General features: G+C 41.5%; 1 long non-coding RNA gene across 1 annotated transcript; it reads left to right on the top strand.

The window, feature by feature from the left end:
- The first annotated feature begins 5,901 nt into the window (after window positions 1-5,901).
- On the top strand, window positions 5,902-14,742 carry LOC116781022. Its single transcript, XR_004354746.1, has 3 exons — window positions 5,902-6,044; window positions 6,735-6,868; window positions 14,134-14,742. It is a non-coding gene; the product is annotated as an uncharacterized LOC116781022 (long non-coding RNA).
- Window positions 14,743-15,530: the final 788 nt, after the last annotated feature.

Raw genomic sequence — 15,530 nt, 5'->3', positions numbered from 1 at the left:
TCTTAAGTGTCGTGTCATGACTTACTCCCAGAAATATGCAAATGGAAGTGACCAAAACATATTTAAAGCTCTTACATGGCTTTGCTTTTATCAGGTGAGATTGTACTTGGGTGGATGAAGAAGCAGGTGCTGACATTGCCCTTCCTACCACTGCTGCTGGACCATCTACAGGAAATAAGAGCTGTTTCTTGGCCATGGGGACACTAGTTCAGACTGGGCCTGTGCCTGTCTGCTGTGTCATGTCACTTGTATGTTAGTATTAAATCCTAGTCCAAGAGTCAAATCCCATAACCAGGTACATGCACAGATAACTTGGCTGAGTAGGTCCCCCATAAAACAAATACTTGTGGTCTAAGACTCCAAGGTACTGGGGAATATGTTGCACAATCCCCATCCCAGTACTTCATTGGTAGCCTCAGGACACATTCTTGTGGGAACCTACTGATACATATATATGTTCTGGTTTTAAACACTTCTAAAAATAAGCTTAACTATCATTCCTTATCTGACAGTTCTATCTTATCTCTCTTTATTGTACATTATCAGAATGCTTTCCTTATATTGCTATGTCTGGTGTGCCAGAAAGGTTAAAACCCTGTTTATAAAGGTTGCAGAGGAGCAAGGAAATTAAAAGAAAGATAACTGCTTGAGTCACAATCAGCAGTTAGAAGAAAGGGAATTTACAGGTGCATGTGCAACCCCAGTGCAACTCCTGAGACTTAAGGCGCAGGAACTAATGTTAGTCCAAAACACAAACATCAAATTCTTCCAGTTGTTTTTTATTTATAATAGCAAAGCTTAGAACATTTCAGTCATGGTGTGGTTCAGTGTGCTAATTAGTGAGTCAGGCCATGGCTCTCAATATGCACTTCTTCTGAGTTAGGCTCCATCTGACCAAAAAAATGTTGCATTAAACACAGCATCCACAAGTAAATGTGATACGAAATTGTACTGATTGACCAAACCCCAGACCGATGTCTGAGATGTCTAAGCATTCCTCCCGATGTGTGGTAAACCTTCTGTGGGAAGCACCTGAGATGGCAGCAGCTGTCAGAGCTCATGAAACATCATCAAGACTATCTGTTTTCTCTCAGTAAATGCCATTTTCTGTCATGCTACAACCAGTCCTGAGGACATTTTCGCACTGACTGCACACGTGTATGCCATCTGCTGGGTGCTGACTGGGAGGCATGGACACTGCCTATGCAGTTTCCCTGCACCATGGAGGGTAGATCTACCTTGGGCTCTTTTGTTCCAAAGCCAAATGCTCCCCATCTGAACTAAAGCAGGTGTTGCCCTTATTATAAAGGCTAGTAATTAGCAATATTGATAAATTTACCTGCATTTGCATTAGTACTCCCAGTGGATATAATTGAAAAGCTGGTTTAAAGCGGTTACTGTTGCATTTTCATTTGAACTGGCTGAGCAAAAGCCCATTGTCTAAAAGCCAGAGGTGGATCAGTATTACAAATTTTATGCATTGCTTGCAGAACTGTTCCAGAAAACTGCACACTCTGAAAATATTAATGACGTAGCCAGAAACCGGATCGTAAACACTTTTGGTGCATGTGAAATTAAGGGGCTTAACTACTGTTATCTTCATAACTGCCTAAATGGTTAGCAGACCAGAGCATAATTGTGTTTATGTTTTGAATAAAATACAATCCAATATAAAGATTAACATAAATATTTAAGCTGAAAAAAGTCTTAAATGTCTTCTGGAAAATAAAAATAAGTAATATTGATAGAGAAATTAATCAAATAATCGAATATTGAACTGGTCCTATAGAATGCCTGTTCACATTTTGGAAGTTTTATGCACAATCCAGAAATATGCAGGCCTCTCACTCTTGATAATATTGGCAAAAGTTTGATTTCTAAGTACAGTTTAAAGTTCGGTCTGTAGAAAAGTAAGAATGTAACAACCTGGACTATGCCAATGTAAATCAGGAAGAGAAACATTAATTCTGCTGTTCAAGGTATCTCCTTCATTAGTCTTAAGGACATTTTCGTTTTTCTTGCCTTTTGTCAATATATTAAATGTCTTCCAGACATTACCTTTGCCAGCAGAGGCCAAACATGTTAGATATTAGAGGCCAAACCTGACTTTCCTAAGTAAAATAAATTACTTTTGGCAAATAAAGAGGTCATTAGGTTAATAGGGATTATTTTTATTTCCTTCGATTGAGTGCAGTTCATAGCAGACATAAAATGATTTACTTCAGCTCAGCCTTACTGCTGGCTTAGGAAGCTGCAAATGTGCTCCTACAGCTTGACTAATTAATATTAGAGTTTTAACTTTTGGGAATCTATTTAACTTCTCTTGTGTCCCAGAATTTTCTGCATGTAGTAGGGCAATTCTGTTTTAATCAGCACCTTTTTTGGCTAGTGTTCTCCTGTTGACTTCTACACAGTTGACCTGGTAGACCCAGCTAGAAACTCTGCTGTTGAGGGACCTACTACCTACAGCAGTGCATTTGCAGTAGAATATGTTTCAGACAAGCACAGATCTGCCAGGAATCCTATTTAAAGGCCCAGGTGCTGCAGCCTGAGGTGTTAAATTAATTAATTTCTTTCTGGTTAGTTAGAGCTAGTTTAATGTTAGCTGGGGAATGAACAGACTGCCACCACGAAGAGAGCTGGTGATTATATAGGCAGATGTCATGCCAGTGAGACAAAAAAAAAAAGGACCAGGGCTATTCAAGTGGCACCTCAAATGTTCTGGTGTGGGAGAATATAATAGGAAGGCCTGATCCAACACCTCTGGACTCAGTGATGGTCCTTTTATGGCTTTACTCCAACAGGGCCTTGGATACAAATAAGAGCTGGAAAGCGTTCGCAAAACATTACTTTGACAAATAACAATAATAATATAATCCCTTCCTTTCCATAGCAGGCTTTCCTTTATGCCATTTTGCTTTCAGTGCTTGCTAAAGGCACCTGTGATTTTGCACCTTCTGTGCAAATAAATTCATGGGACCTTACTGGAAATGTGTGCATGAGTTTTAGACATGCCCGTGCAAAGACTAAGCCTGAGCAAAAGTTAGGATTTGTAAAGCCACTTGAAATGAAAGATATTTGCAAATGCAAATGTATATAATTATGGCAATTTCTTTCCTGACATTGCATGACATTTTTCTCTTAGGAAATTTCACTTCCTCACAAAAAGTGTGTAGATATCCCATTTATTACAATCAGAGAAGACAACATAAATATAGATGAAGTTTTCCTTCAGATACCAGGACCTAAATGCAAAGAAGCAAATTGTTCTGTCCTGTTCTTAATGGGAGGACACTTTAAAATTAATCTGAAAATACTTGCCAATAAATTTGCAATTGCTAAGACTATAACTGCATTGGGACTTTAGTTTTTCAACATTTCTATGGGCTGAATGTTGACACCTCTTTAGAAAAGCATTTTTGAGACTTAGAGTTGAAATGACATACAGCCAAGCTGACAGTGCTGCAGACACAGCTGTTAGAGCTGCCTGCAAAGCTCCAGACTGAGCTGAAACATCTCTTTGATAATGAAGGGTGACCATCTTACAACTTAAAATAGAATACATACACGTTTTGTTTCCCATATGCCTTTAATACCTTTTTTCAATGTAAATACTGTGAAATTACTGTCTGCCGGGGAAAAAGTCACAGAGGTAGAAAGAAGTCATCAGTTCTGAAATTTCTTGGTAGTAAAGCTGTAGGTGCTTGCTGGCTGTTTGCTGTGCCCAGGACTTTTGACTGCGTGGCTGACAGAGGTCTGGCAGTGCACAGTTTGCCTCTGAGAGCCGCCGCGGGTCACGCCCACGAGAGCAAGCTGGTAGGTGCTGCCCTGCCGTCTGACCTGTACACGTTCTGAAGAGGTGTACAGCACCATAAAGAACACTTCACAGGCCTACACGGGGTAGCTACATGTTGGGTCATCATTAGATATATTTATTTTGTATTAAAAAAGAAAGAATCAAAAACTAATTTTCAAACAAAAGAAACTTCTTCAGCTAACGGGGAAACCGTGAAGACTTACCACAAGAAAAAATCTCAAGCATGTATTTAGGGTTTAAAATACGTGTTTTCCTATGTCTCTGCCCAGAAGGGGACTTTTTCTAAAAACAGTGTGGAAGTTACTGAGCGTGGCTTGGGCCAGACTGGGAGGCTGATAATCTTATCTGGCAAAATAAAGGCAGTTTAGGAATCTCACGGGAAGGGTCTTGCAATAACTTGTGCACCACAGACTTTGACAGTAAAAAACATACATTCAATGTGATTGAGTGGTGAGGGTGAATGTATGTGATAGTAGGCCTAGAAAGTCAGTTATCAGTAGGATTGTTATTAGAGATGTTGGGATTAAAACTCATTTGTGTCATTTTGTAATTAGGTGAAAGAGTCTTAGTTCAGGAGTGGAAAGGTGGTTGGCAACTCATTGGTTGTCAGGTGTGGGAAGTAGTAGGGCAGGGAATAATATTGAAAGAAGAATTAGGGGATTCTTAAGAGGGATGGGCTTGTGAATTGGTCAAAGAAGCTTAAATTCATGGTCGTGTTCAAGGAGTGGTTTTTGTGGTTATGAGGGTTTTGTTAGAGGGGAAGTTGTGGGGGGGTGAATGATGGGATTTTGAGTAGAAAGATTAGTGAGAAGGCTAGTCATGATGTTAATTTAATGAACAGACCAGCTAGGCAAAGTCCACGTGAGGTGGATGTGTGTGTGCAAATATGTGTTACACATTCTGTCAGTGTTAGTTCCTTTTTTATGGCAATCCAGTTTTGTATTGATTTTTTTTCCAGGATCTGTTATTTATATGGCATTATTATAATTATGTGCTATTATTGTTATTAATGTGGTAGCATTATTATAATTATGGTATTATTATCACAGGGTAATATTCCAACACCTGATATTTAGTAAACCATAGATGCATTTATGGTTTAGTATGGGAACACAGCTAATCACTATGCTCCCTGCAGGCCTGCTACTTTAAATTTCCTACTCTGAAGCCAAAACAGGGGGCACATTTGGTTCAAATGATGATACTCTTGACTTGATTCCTGAATTTGTTTGCATCACATATGCATTCCATATTTACACATAAAAAGGCAGGATAGAAGAAAGTCCTGTGACTTGTCAGGTGGGAGAATGATGCACCATTAGGCTACAAAGCTCAGCTTTGCAGAAAATGAGCTTTACGTCAGTACAAAAACATGTTTATCAGATAGAATGTTCACCCACAAGTATCATTGCTCAATTTACCTTGCTTTTATCACATCACATCATTTACCAAGCTTATCTAGTGAGTGAAACAAGTGATTGACATAAAATATTGCCCAAACAGAAAATGAACTTTGATCAATTATCGGGGAATACAAGCAAGTTACTGGATTTATTCATATCACCTTAAAGTAAAATAAATTATCTAGATTTTTGTCTCTTCTGTGGGGACTTGACACAGTCGATATCAAACTCAAATTAAGAGATACGGGGTTTTTTTAAACCCACAAATCATTGTAAACCTGGATATAAATCAAGAAAAATAAACTGCAGCAATATATACTGCAGTGACTAAGCACTCTAGATTACACTTTTTCTATACTTCAAAAATCAAAAAAAGTGGTTGTTGGAAAGAAAGTCAGCAGTGTGAATGAAATAGGCCCATATGGTTTTTTTCTGAGCAGTCAAAAGTTATAGGTCAGTTTGATTTTGAACCAGCAATAGAACTATCTTACTACACTTGGTTCCATTTGATTTAGTTGGCTATGATTTACTCTTCAGCTGCTCTGCCATTCGTAGATGTGGCTTGGGTAACTAATTACAACATGTGACTTTTTAACATTTTTTTTTAATTTAGCTGGATTGTGTTCTCTTGCTTTATTTTATCCCGAGGGATTTAAAACTCATCAGAAGAGGGGCTGAAAACCATTTGTATTTCTATGGGGTTGGGGTCATGTCCAGCCAATCCCTTACAGAGGTTCGAGAGGACTCCAGCTCCTTACATGCCACAGCATTTGGAATTTAGAGCTTGAGACAGTCACTATCCTGACTTGATCCTGGCTTCTGAGGTGAGTCCACCTCCATTCTCAGCAGCCCAGGACAGTGCAGTTTGCCACCCTGTAGCCACTCTTTGAAACATTCCGTTTCACTCTACCATCAGTCCTGTGAATGTGAATAAGTTTTCATAGGGTCATGGAATGGTTTGGGTTGGAAAGGACCTTGAAGACTGTCTCGTTCAAGCCCCCTCTGATGGGGAGGGACACCTTCCACTAGATCAGGTTGCTCCAGGCTCCATCCAACCTAGCCTTGAGCACTCCCAGGGATGGGATATCCACAGCTCCTCTGGGCAACCTGTTCCAGTATCTCACCACCCTACGATATGCATATGTTAGCTCATATAGGTAATATGCAATCCACATTCTCTACCTGTACAATTCATAGATTAGACCTACAGTCATGCTAATTTGATTTGATTTCAGGTGATATTTTCAGATAAAATAAGGCCGGCAATTTCACCTTTAACCTGCTATCTTTTTCCCATTACTTTTAATTGAATTAGTTGCAATGTATATTTGTAGGAAATAAGCTGTGATGACAAGCTTTAGTAGTAAGAAGTCCACTACCCTATTCCTTTTCGTGAGCTGGGTGGGAGGCATTTTCCGTCTGAATTTGACCATTGTTTAATGGTAATCTGATAAGTTTTGTGTCTTTCCTGGATTAATCATTATCTGCCCCCCTATCGTTTCATTTGACACCAGGTTTGTGCAAATGGAAACTGATGACTCAGAAGGATTGTTCTGGGACTGGCTCATTAGACTCTGCAGAAAATACCACAATGGCTTTTCCAGAGAGGGCAAATGTGATTCCATGAATAAACACGCTGTACTAACTGGTAAGACCCGCTTGGTGTGGCTGGGCTTTATGCTCTCTGTGTGTATGTATCTTCCTGCCTGCTTCTGAACCAAGCTTGTTTATGTAAAGGCTACTTGTGCAAATGAAAATGCTGTTGTTCCAAAGAACACAAGACAAGCGGTCAAACCGTGTATTGAGTTTCTAGTTGGCATAAAACCAAGACCTTGGTGCTTTGCACAAAGAGTTCCCAACTCATGAGTGCACAAATGAGGGAAAGCAGCGACGGAGTCTGTGATCAAAAACCTGGATGCACCCCAGATCTAAGCATTGGCATCTCATCGATTATGTCCTGGTGCGACGGAGAGATGTTCGCGATGTCCTCCATACCCGCGTGATGCCCAGTGCAGAATGCCAGACAGACCATCGGCTTGTGCGCTGCAAACTCAGCTTCAATCTTAAATTCAAACCCAAAATGGGCAACATCACAAGGAGAAAACTCCAAGTTAACAATCTCCAATCAGCCACAGTAAGAGAGAGATTCCAGGCAAACCTTCAAACTAGGCTTGAAGACCGTTCCACAGTTTCTGCAGATTCCTCTCCTGAAACTACCTGGCAGCATATTAAAAACAGCATTCTGCAATCCTCCGAAGAATCCTTAGGGTTCTCCCTCAAGAAGAACAAGGACTGGTTTGACGAAAACAATCAAGAAATCCAGGACTTGTTGAGGAAGAAGAGAACCGCCCACCAAGCACACCTTGCACTGCCATCCTGTCACGCAAGAAAAACAGCCTTTCGTCTCGCATGCAGCAAGCTCCAACAGAAACTCCGTGACATCCAGAACAAGTGGTGGATCGATCTAGCTGTAAAAACTCAATTATGCGCAGATATGGGTGATCACAAAGGTTTCTATGAAGCCTTGAAGACAGCATACGGGCCTACATACCAGGTTCAAAGCCCTCTACTCAGTGCTGATGGCCAAACGCTTCTAACAGATAAAACCTCCATTCTGAATCGATGGTCTGAACACTTTCAAACTCTTTTCAGTACCAACCGTGTGGTCCAAGACTCAGCAATTCAGTCCATCACACAACAACCAGTAAAGTATGAATTGGATACAGCCCCCACTTTAGAAGAAACCCTCAAGGCCATACAGCAGGTAAAAATCGGCAAGGCAGCTGGGGTTGATGGAATTCCACCTGAAGTCTGGAAACATGGGGGCCTTGCACTCCACACCAAATTTCACGAGTTTGTGGTGCGCTGCTGGGAGCTCGGTGAACTACCATCAGACCTTCGTGATGCTGTCATCATCACTTTGTATAAGAAGAAAGGTATTAAATCTGACTGCTCAAACTACCGTGGTATTACTCTGCTCTCCATTGCTGGCAAAATCCTGGCAAGAATACTCTTGAACAGACTAATACCCACTATAGCTGAAGGGATCCTACCTGAAAGTCAGTGTGGTTTCAGAGCCAACAGAAGCACCACAGACATGGTATTTGTTCTCAGACAACTGCAAGAGAAATGTAGGGAACAGAACAAAGGTCTTTATGTAACCTTTGTCGACCTCACCAAGGCTTTTGATACTGTGAGCAGAAAAGGTCTATGGCAGATTTTGGAACGTTTAGGTTGTCCCCCCAAGTTCCTTAAAATGATCATCTCACTTCATGAGGATCAGCACGGCCAAGTCAGGTATGGCAACACACTTTCTGAGCCCTTTTTAATTAAGAATGGTGTGAAACAAGGCTGCGTTCTCGCTCCTACCTTATTCACAATCTTTTTTAGCATGATGCTCCAAAGGGCCACAGCAGACCTCGACGATCAGGACGGTATCTACATTCGATATCGTACTGATGGAAGCCTGTTCAATCTAAGGCGTCTGAAGGCCCACACCAAGACCCTAAACCATCTTGTCCGGGAGCTGCTTTATGCTGATGATGCCGCCCTTGTTGCCCACACAGAAGCAGCTCTGCAACATTTAACATCCTGCTTTGCAGATGCTGCTGAGCTCTTTGGGCTGGAAGTCAGCCTAAAGAAGACAGAAGTTCTCCATCAACCTGCACCTCAGGAAGTCTTCCATCATCCCCATATCACCATTGGCGAATCAGAGCTCAAATCAGTCCAACAGTTTAATTACCTAGGTAGCCTCATCTCCTCGGATGGCAAGATTGACGGGGAGATAGACAACAGGTTGGCAAAGGCATACAGTGCTTTCGGAAAACTCCACAAAAGAGTATGGCGTAATAAACACTTGAAGAAAAGCACCAAGATCAGTGTTTACAAAGCCATAGTGCTGTCTACTCTCTTGTATGGTTCCGAATCATGGGTCATCTACCGCCACCACCTGCGTCTCCTAGAACGCTTCCATCAGCGCTGCCTCCGTACAATCTTAAACATCCACTGGTCAGATTATGTGACCAATACATCTGTTCTTGAGCAAGCAGCAGTCACAAGTGTAGAGGCCATGCTGATGAGAACACAGCTGCGTTGGGCAGGGCACGTCTCAAGGATGAAGGACCACCGCCTCCCTAAGATCTTGCTCTATGGTGAACTTGCCACTGGCTGCCGCAAGAGAGGAGCCCCGAAGAAAAGATACAAGGACTCCCTGAAACAACATCTCAGCCTTGGCCATATTGATCACCATAATTGGTCCACTCTGGCCTCAAATCGGGAGGCTTGGAGACACAGCATCTATAACGCAGCGGAAGCCTTTGAGAACACACGCAGGATCTCTCTCGAGGAGAAAAGGCAACGCAGGAAGAACCGTGTCTTGCTGAATACTTCATCTAAGGAGTCTTTCTGTTGTGCCTTTTGCAACCGGATATGTCTGTCACGTATTGGCCTCATAAGTCACCAACGTGCCTGTAACAAATGTGGATAAAGCCTTCCCAAATCTTCGTTCGCGAAGCCCAGCCATGATGATATGATATGACATAGTTTGGAGTCTTAATTACAAGAAACCCCCAAAAAGGTGCATTTACAGGTATGCCTATCGTTGTATTGTGAGTTTCTGTTGTCAATACTGTAAATAGTTAACATTTGAAAACAAAGGTATAAAGGATTAGCACAGCAATAGTAAACAGAGCAAAGTGGTGCTGTGGAGTGTCACAAGGTAACAGAGTGGGAAACATATGAAATGAAACATCTATAACGCTCGAAAACACCATATGTTGCTTTGCCAAGAGCTCTAGCTATGCCACTTAACTGTGCTGAGCATTAGTCATGAAGCAAACCATCCTCTTGGGAGGGAATTGGAGTTAATTATCCTGCCTTAAAGAGGCTTCACAGTGCAAGAACCCTCCCCAACCGCAAGCCCCTAGTCTTCTTATGCAGCAGGAGTCATCACCCTTGTTAGGACTTCTTCTGTGGTATATCCAATAAAAACAAAGTTTGCAAGCCTCCTTAGAAAGTGATTTCTAATGCACTTCCTAGGATACTATTACTCCACAAGCCATGGGCTATTAATATCCCTTGATGCCTTTTGGAAACAAAAGACCGTCCCTAGTGGGTGGTAGGTTTCTCCCAGCCCGCCTTCCTACATCATGGGCAAGAACACATCTGGGAATCCAGGTGGCTTTGCCAGTGCCTTTCATTATACTGACTTGATTCATGCTGACTTTTTTTCCCACTAGGCAGATGTTGCCATTGCAGAGGGGCTCCAAATCTGCCAGATTGCTTCTCGGAGTATCTTCCAGAGTTAGTGAAATCCCCAGGTAGCTTAAGGGGTGTGCAGGTGCCAGTGGTGTACTCTCAGTAACAATGCTGACACCGAGCACCAACCTTCACTGATGTGAAGAAGGAGATAAGATAAACCTCTGGTGTCACCTGTAATGGCATTTTGCTTTCCTGATTCAATGACCACTGCAGAGCCTTGGCACTGTGTAGCTCAAACATGTTCCCCTCCCTCTGAAGGAAGCTGGAAATGCAGAGGTGGAGAGAGACTAAACAGTGAATGCTATTATACCGCTGTGTGTTTGGCTATGATATATCTGTGTCTCTGACGCTGCATTTTGTTTGAAATAGCTTAGAAAAAGTCAAAGAATTGAGAAATTACAGAGAAAGAAGTAAGATTTGTGAAGCTAGAGAGCAGCTTTCCTCTGATAGAAATTTGAACAATTTAAGACTCTGCAGACTGGAAAGGGGCAGAACTCAATGGTCTGTAAATTGTTGAGTGACTTAAAGGAGTTGGATGTTTGTCATGGTCTCTTCCAACACAAAACTTCAGGAGCATCAACTGAAATACTCATAGGCAGGTTCCAGACAAGCACAAGGAGGTGGCTTCTCATAAAACACACAGTTAACTTGTATCACTCGTTGCTGTAAGATATTGTAAATGATAAAAGTTGTTCGAATTTTCAGAATAACTCAGGACATTGATGGGAAAGGTCTACCTAGGTTTGCTAAACACAAAGAAACCACCATCTAAAATTGGAAGAACTCACCAGGTTTTTCTAGGTCTTCCCTGCCCTTTTATCCAGACTAAAGAAGTCTCATCAAAAGTTATCTGGTCAAATTTTATGAAACTGTTTAAGCCAGCTTGGCTGTTAATGATATTAACAGCTTTGGAATTAGTCAGTAATCTGTCCATTTCTGGAAAAATATTCGTGACTGAAAAATGCTAGGCAGATATTCACAAGTGAACAAAAAAAAAATTGAATTTGTCTGTGACCTGGATAGTAAGATTAGTAAATCAACCCGTACACCTAAGTGTAGCTTTGAGAGTGAAACTTCTGATTATTGTCACACACTTATGAGTGTGCAAAGGCTTATGAAATCCGGTTTTGAAATGCACTGGACTGGCCTTCAATCCAAACTATGCACATAGTCTAATTAATTATCTTTTGAGCTGCTAGTCAGGTAGATGTCAAAAGCAAAAACTGCAGCCCCAGAATGGGAAGGGAAGAAAATATTCATATGCAAGAAAAGAAGACAGGGCCTTATCAAGAAACCTATGCAGATGATGAACTTTACCCATCCACTTGGGTAAATCATCCACTTGATGAACTTTACCCATCCACTTTACCCATTCTATCTGACCCTGATGAGAATGTTTCTGCTTGAGGTTACTCCTGCAGTCTTGTTCATGTCTTAACAATTTCTGGGGATTTTTCATTCATGCTCCAGGTGCTGTAATGGAATAGAAAATGTATGTGTAGCTGAACTGTGACATGAAATCTCTAGTATCCAAGGAAACAGAGAACACGTATGAGCAACTCATCTTGTAAAAAGTTAAACCAAATTATCTGTATCATTTTACTTGTCCAAGACACTTATTATCTTACGCAGATAAGCTAGTGTAAGGATATTTTAAATGTCAAAATAGAACCCACACTGCAAAATATAGATCCTAGTCTCAAGCACCCTACTTCTTAAGAGGGTTTTTGTCCGTGGGTGTAATTTTGGCCTATTAAAATCACAAGGATGAATCACAGATCAATTATTTGTCTCAAAAAACCTGGATCTTCTCTCAAGATGAGATGCTGATTGCAGATAGCTTGAAACTGGACATATTTTCTCGCAGCTTGCTAGTTCGTGCCTGCCTGTAATAAGAAGGATATAGTAATGAGGTGATTAGGCAAAAAATGAGATGTACTAGAGGGAAAATACTGAAATGCCATCAGTAATCTCAAAAGAACCACAAAAGGAAAATGTCCCCTCATGTATTCACTACAGTTTATCTGCTGCTGCCCAGAAATAAGAACTGCTAATGTACTAGGAAAGCTGGTTCTGTCTAGAGCTTCCCATTCAGGAGGGCACTCACATTATGAGTAAAAATGAGGAGAAATATTTAGGTGAGCAATATGGATAACTGGCTCCTTTTGATCTGCTTTGTGTAGCAAAGCAAAAACCATATAATGCTATTTGTTCTGTTCCTTGCTTTTAGATAGATATATCAAGGCAGTATCATTCTCTGGAGTTGCTATTTCAGTGAATAACAAGGTGCAGACAAACCCACAGGCGTAATGAAAAGGGTCCAAGATAGGGCACAGAAGCTGTTTCCATGGCTTATTTTTAGAGTCAGGTAAAATAAGGAAAGAACAAATGTGAGATCTTAATGAATCAGTGCAAGAGAGAGGTGTGTTCTTTGTGTTAAGGTGTTGGGCTTTAGTATTGCCCCACAGCATGCAGGACTTCATACACACACTCGTGATGGGCTAACTGAGGTTGCCCTAGAGAATTCACATTTACCATAGATTTTTGAATCCAGGAAGAGATTATAGTCTACTGAGAGTCCAAATTGCCCAGATACATCATGACTTTTTGTTTTATCACCTATTGGGTGAAAAGTGGATCGGTAGAGCTTGAGTACAGACAGTCCCAGCAAGTCCAAATGCATACATATACCTGTATGTGCACCTATAAGTGTATTCTCCTCTGAAGCAGAGAGCAGAAGACAAGGCTAAAAGGATCTGAATATAAGTGTAGTCTCTATATAGGCATAAAAATTGCACTATCTTTCAATGGGAAGAAGGTCAGAACCCCCTAACAATGGTGCTGGAGCAGTGCACAGTCCATCCAGATTGTGAAGAGTCATGCAGACCCCTAGGAAGTCTGCAGCCTTATAGACAAATGATAGCTGGTAATGAGGTAGCAATCTGACTATCTGCTTGCAAGTTAAGGCAATTAATTTCTAGACCTCCCTGGTGTGAGGGAAACCTAAGCATCTACAGAGGTGTGGGAATTCACAAGGAGGTAGAATAAACCTTTGCAGTCTTAATGACTTCAAAGAGAATCCCATTATTCTGGGAGGGGATTAATTTCTGCTGATCTAGGCTAGGTTCTACTTATTTGAAAAAGAATAAAATGGGTCCAACTGCATAGTCAGGACTTCCTTAGTCGGTACTCAGACCAGCAACCAGCTCCAGCAGCTGTGGTGGACACTGATACCTAACAGATGCACCAAAATTAGCAATTAAACAGAACAAATTAATGTTTACCCCATGGAATTTGCTTGGCTTAGTCACTATATGACTTAGAGTCAAAAAATGACCTATTGTGAAGATGCACTTTTACAGCCTGTGCTGAAGCCAATTGTCCTCCTGGACAAGCTCTACTTTTCAAACAATAATACTCAAGGAATGGCATGTCTGAGAAATTCCTGTTAATGTTTACAGTATTGCAGAGAAGAGGTTGCTCATTTCTCAGAAGAGCACCAGGTTCTCATTTTAGACCAGATCATTCTGTCACTCCTCTCCAAGTGAGTGGTTTCACGACCTGGGGGATTGCTTTCTGTGTTCCAGAACACTTTAAGTAGATATGGCAGGAGGCCACAAGACCTTTATTGAAGGTGATTTCCCTCATTTTCAGGGTGTTTCCAACTATTTCAGTTGTCTCTCCAATTTCTGCAGCCAGGAGAAAGAACACATGAATTAAAGGTGGTCTCAACTCTGTCATCATTTATTCATCCCTACAGTTTACCACATCTGATGGTATAGTCCAAGCTGTGAGACCCTGGTGTGAAAGTGCATCAACTATCAGCACTGAAAGTACTACTCTGTCAGCTGTTGACCACAGGAACCCAGAAGAAAACCAGGCTGATATGTCTCTGAGAGTACTGGCAGGAACCTTTGTACCATACAAAGACACAGCATCAGTACTGCTTCAAGGCTCTCCCTGTGGCAGCAGGAGAGAAGAAGACAGAGAGTCAAGATTCCTCCTGTGTCATGCTTCTTGTCACGTCTTTCCTCACCTGATGCCCCAAGAGGTGTGAGCAGAGACAGACTGCATGCGAATTGGGTTGCCTCACTTTCTGCTCTGACTTGAGCATCTTTGCAGGAGCTGATCCCTGAACAAAGCTCATTGGAGGGGGGTGAACAGTATCATAGCACTGTGGCTGGTGCAAAAAGGCACTGCTGATCCCAGATGTTTAAAAATTGCAGAAACTAGAAGAATAATAAAATTAGCTAGAAAAAATACTGGAAGATTAAAATAAAGCTTTGGCTCTTTTTAATTGTTGTTTAAATTTTTTGACATTTAGAGTAGCATTTATGTTGTATTTTCTAACTTTATCCACATCTCTGGCAAATAGAAATATACTCTTATTTTCACCTTAAAAAAAAAAAAAAGGGAGAGACAGAAAACTACACTGTCATTATTTAATCCCCTACTTCATCATAAATAAGATGAGACTCAAGATTGAATTCTGAGAGGGATGGGAAATGCCCTTCTCAGCTGACATGTCTGCAGGGCACCCTTGCAGCAGAGCACTGTCTCCTGTGCTCTCACACTCTTACAGTTCCTCACCTTTCCAAGTAAAGAGCCAAGCACCTTCACTGTGGTCTCACAAACTGAGATGATGGGCAACCCACATAATGGAAGAGAAACATTTCTTATCTTGTATTTTATGATCGTAGCATCATAGCTGAGTTGGAAGGGACCCACAAGGATCCTCAAAGTCCATCTCCTGGCCCTACACAGAACAGCTCCAAGAATCAACATGTGCCTGACAGCATTGTCCAAACCCTTCTGGAGCTCTGTCAGGCTTGGTGCAGTGACCACTTCCCTGGGGAGCCTGTTCCAGTGCCTGACTACCCTCTGGGTGAAGAACCTTTTCCTAATATCCAGCTTAAACCTCCCTGACTCAGCTTCATGCCATTCCCTCAGGTCCTGTCATTGGTTGCCTGACAGCAGAGATCAGTACCTGCCCCTCCACTTCCCCTTGTAAGAAAGCTGGAGAGAGTTATGAGGCTTTCTCTCAGTCTCCC

The sequence above is a fragment of the Chiroxiphia lanceolata genome, chromosome Z, assembly GCF_009829145.1.
Source record: "Chiroxiphia lanceolata isolate bChiLan1 chromosome Z, bChiLan1.pri, whole genome shotgun sequence".
Lineage (NCBI taxonomy): Eukaryota > Metazoa > Chordata > Aves > Passeriformes > Pipridae > Chiroxiphia > Chiroxiphia lanceolata.
Note: the sequence above shows the minus strand (reverse complement) of the source record. Positions and strands in the feature narration are given on the sequence as shown.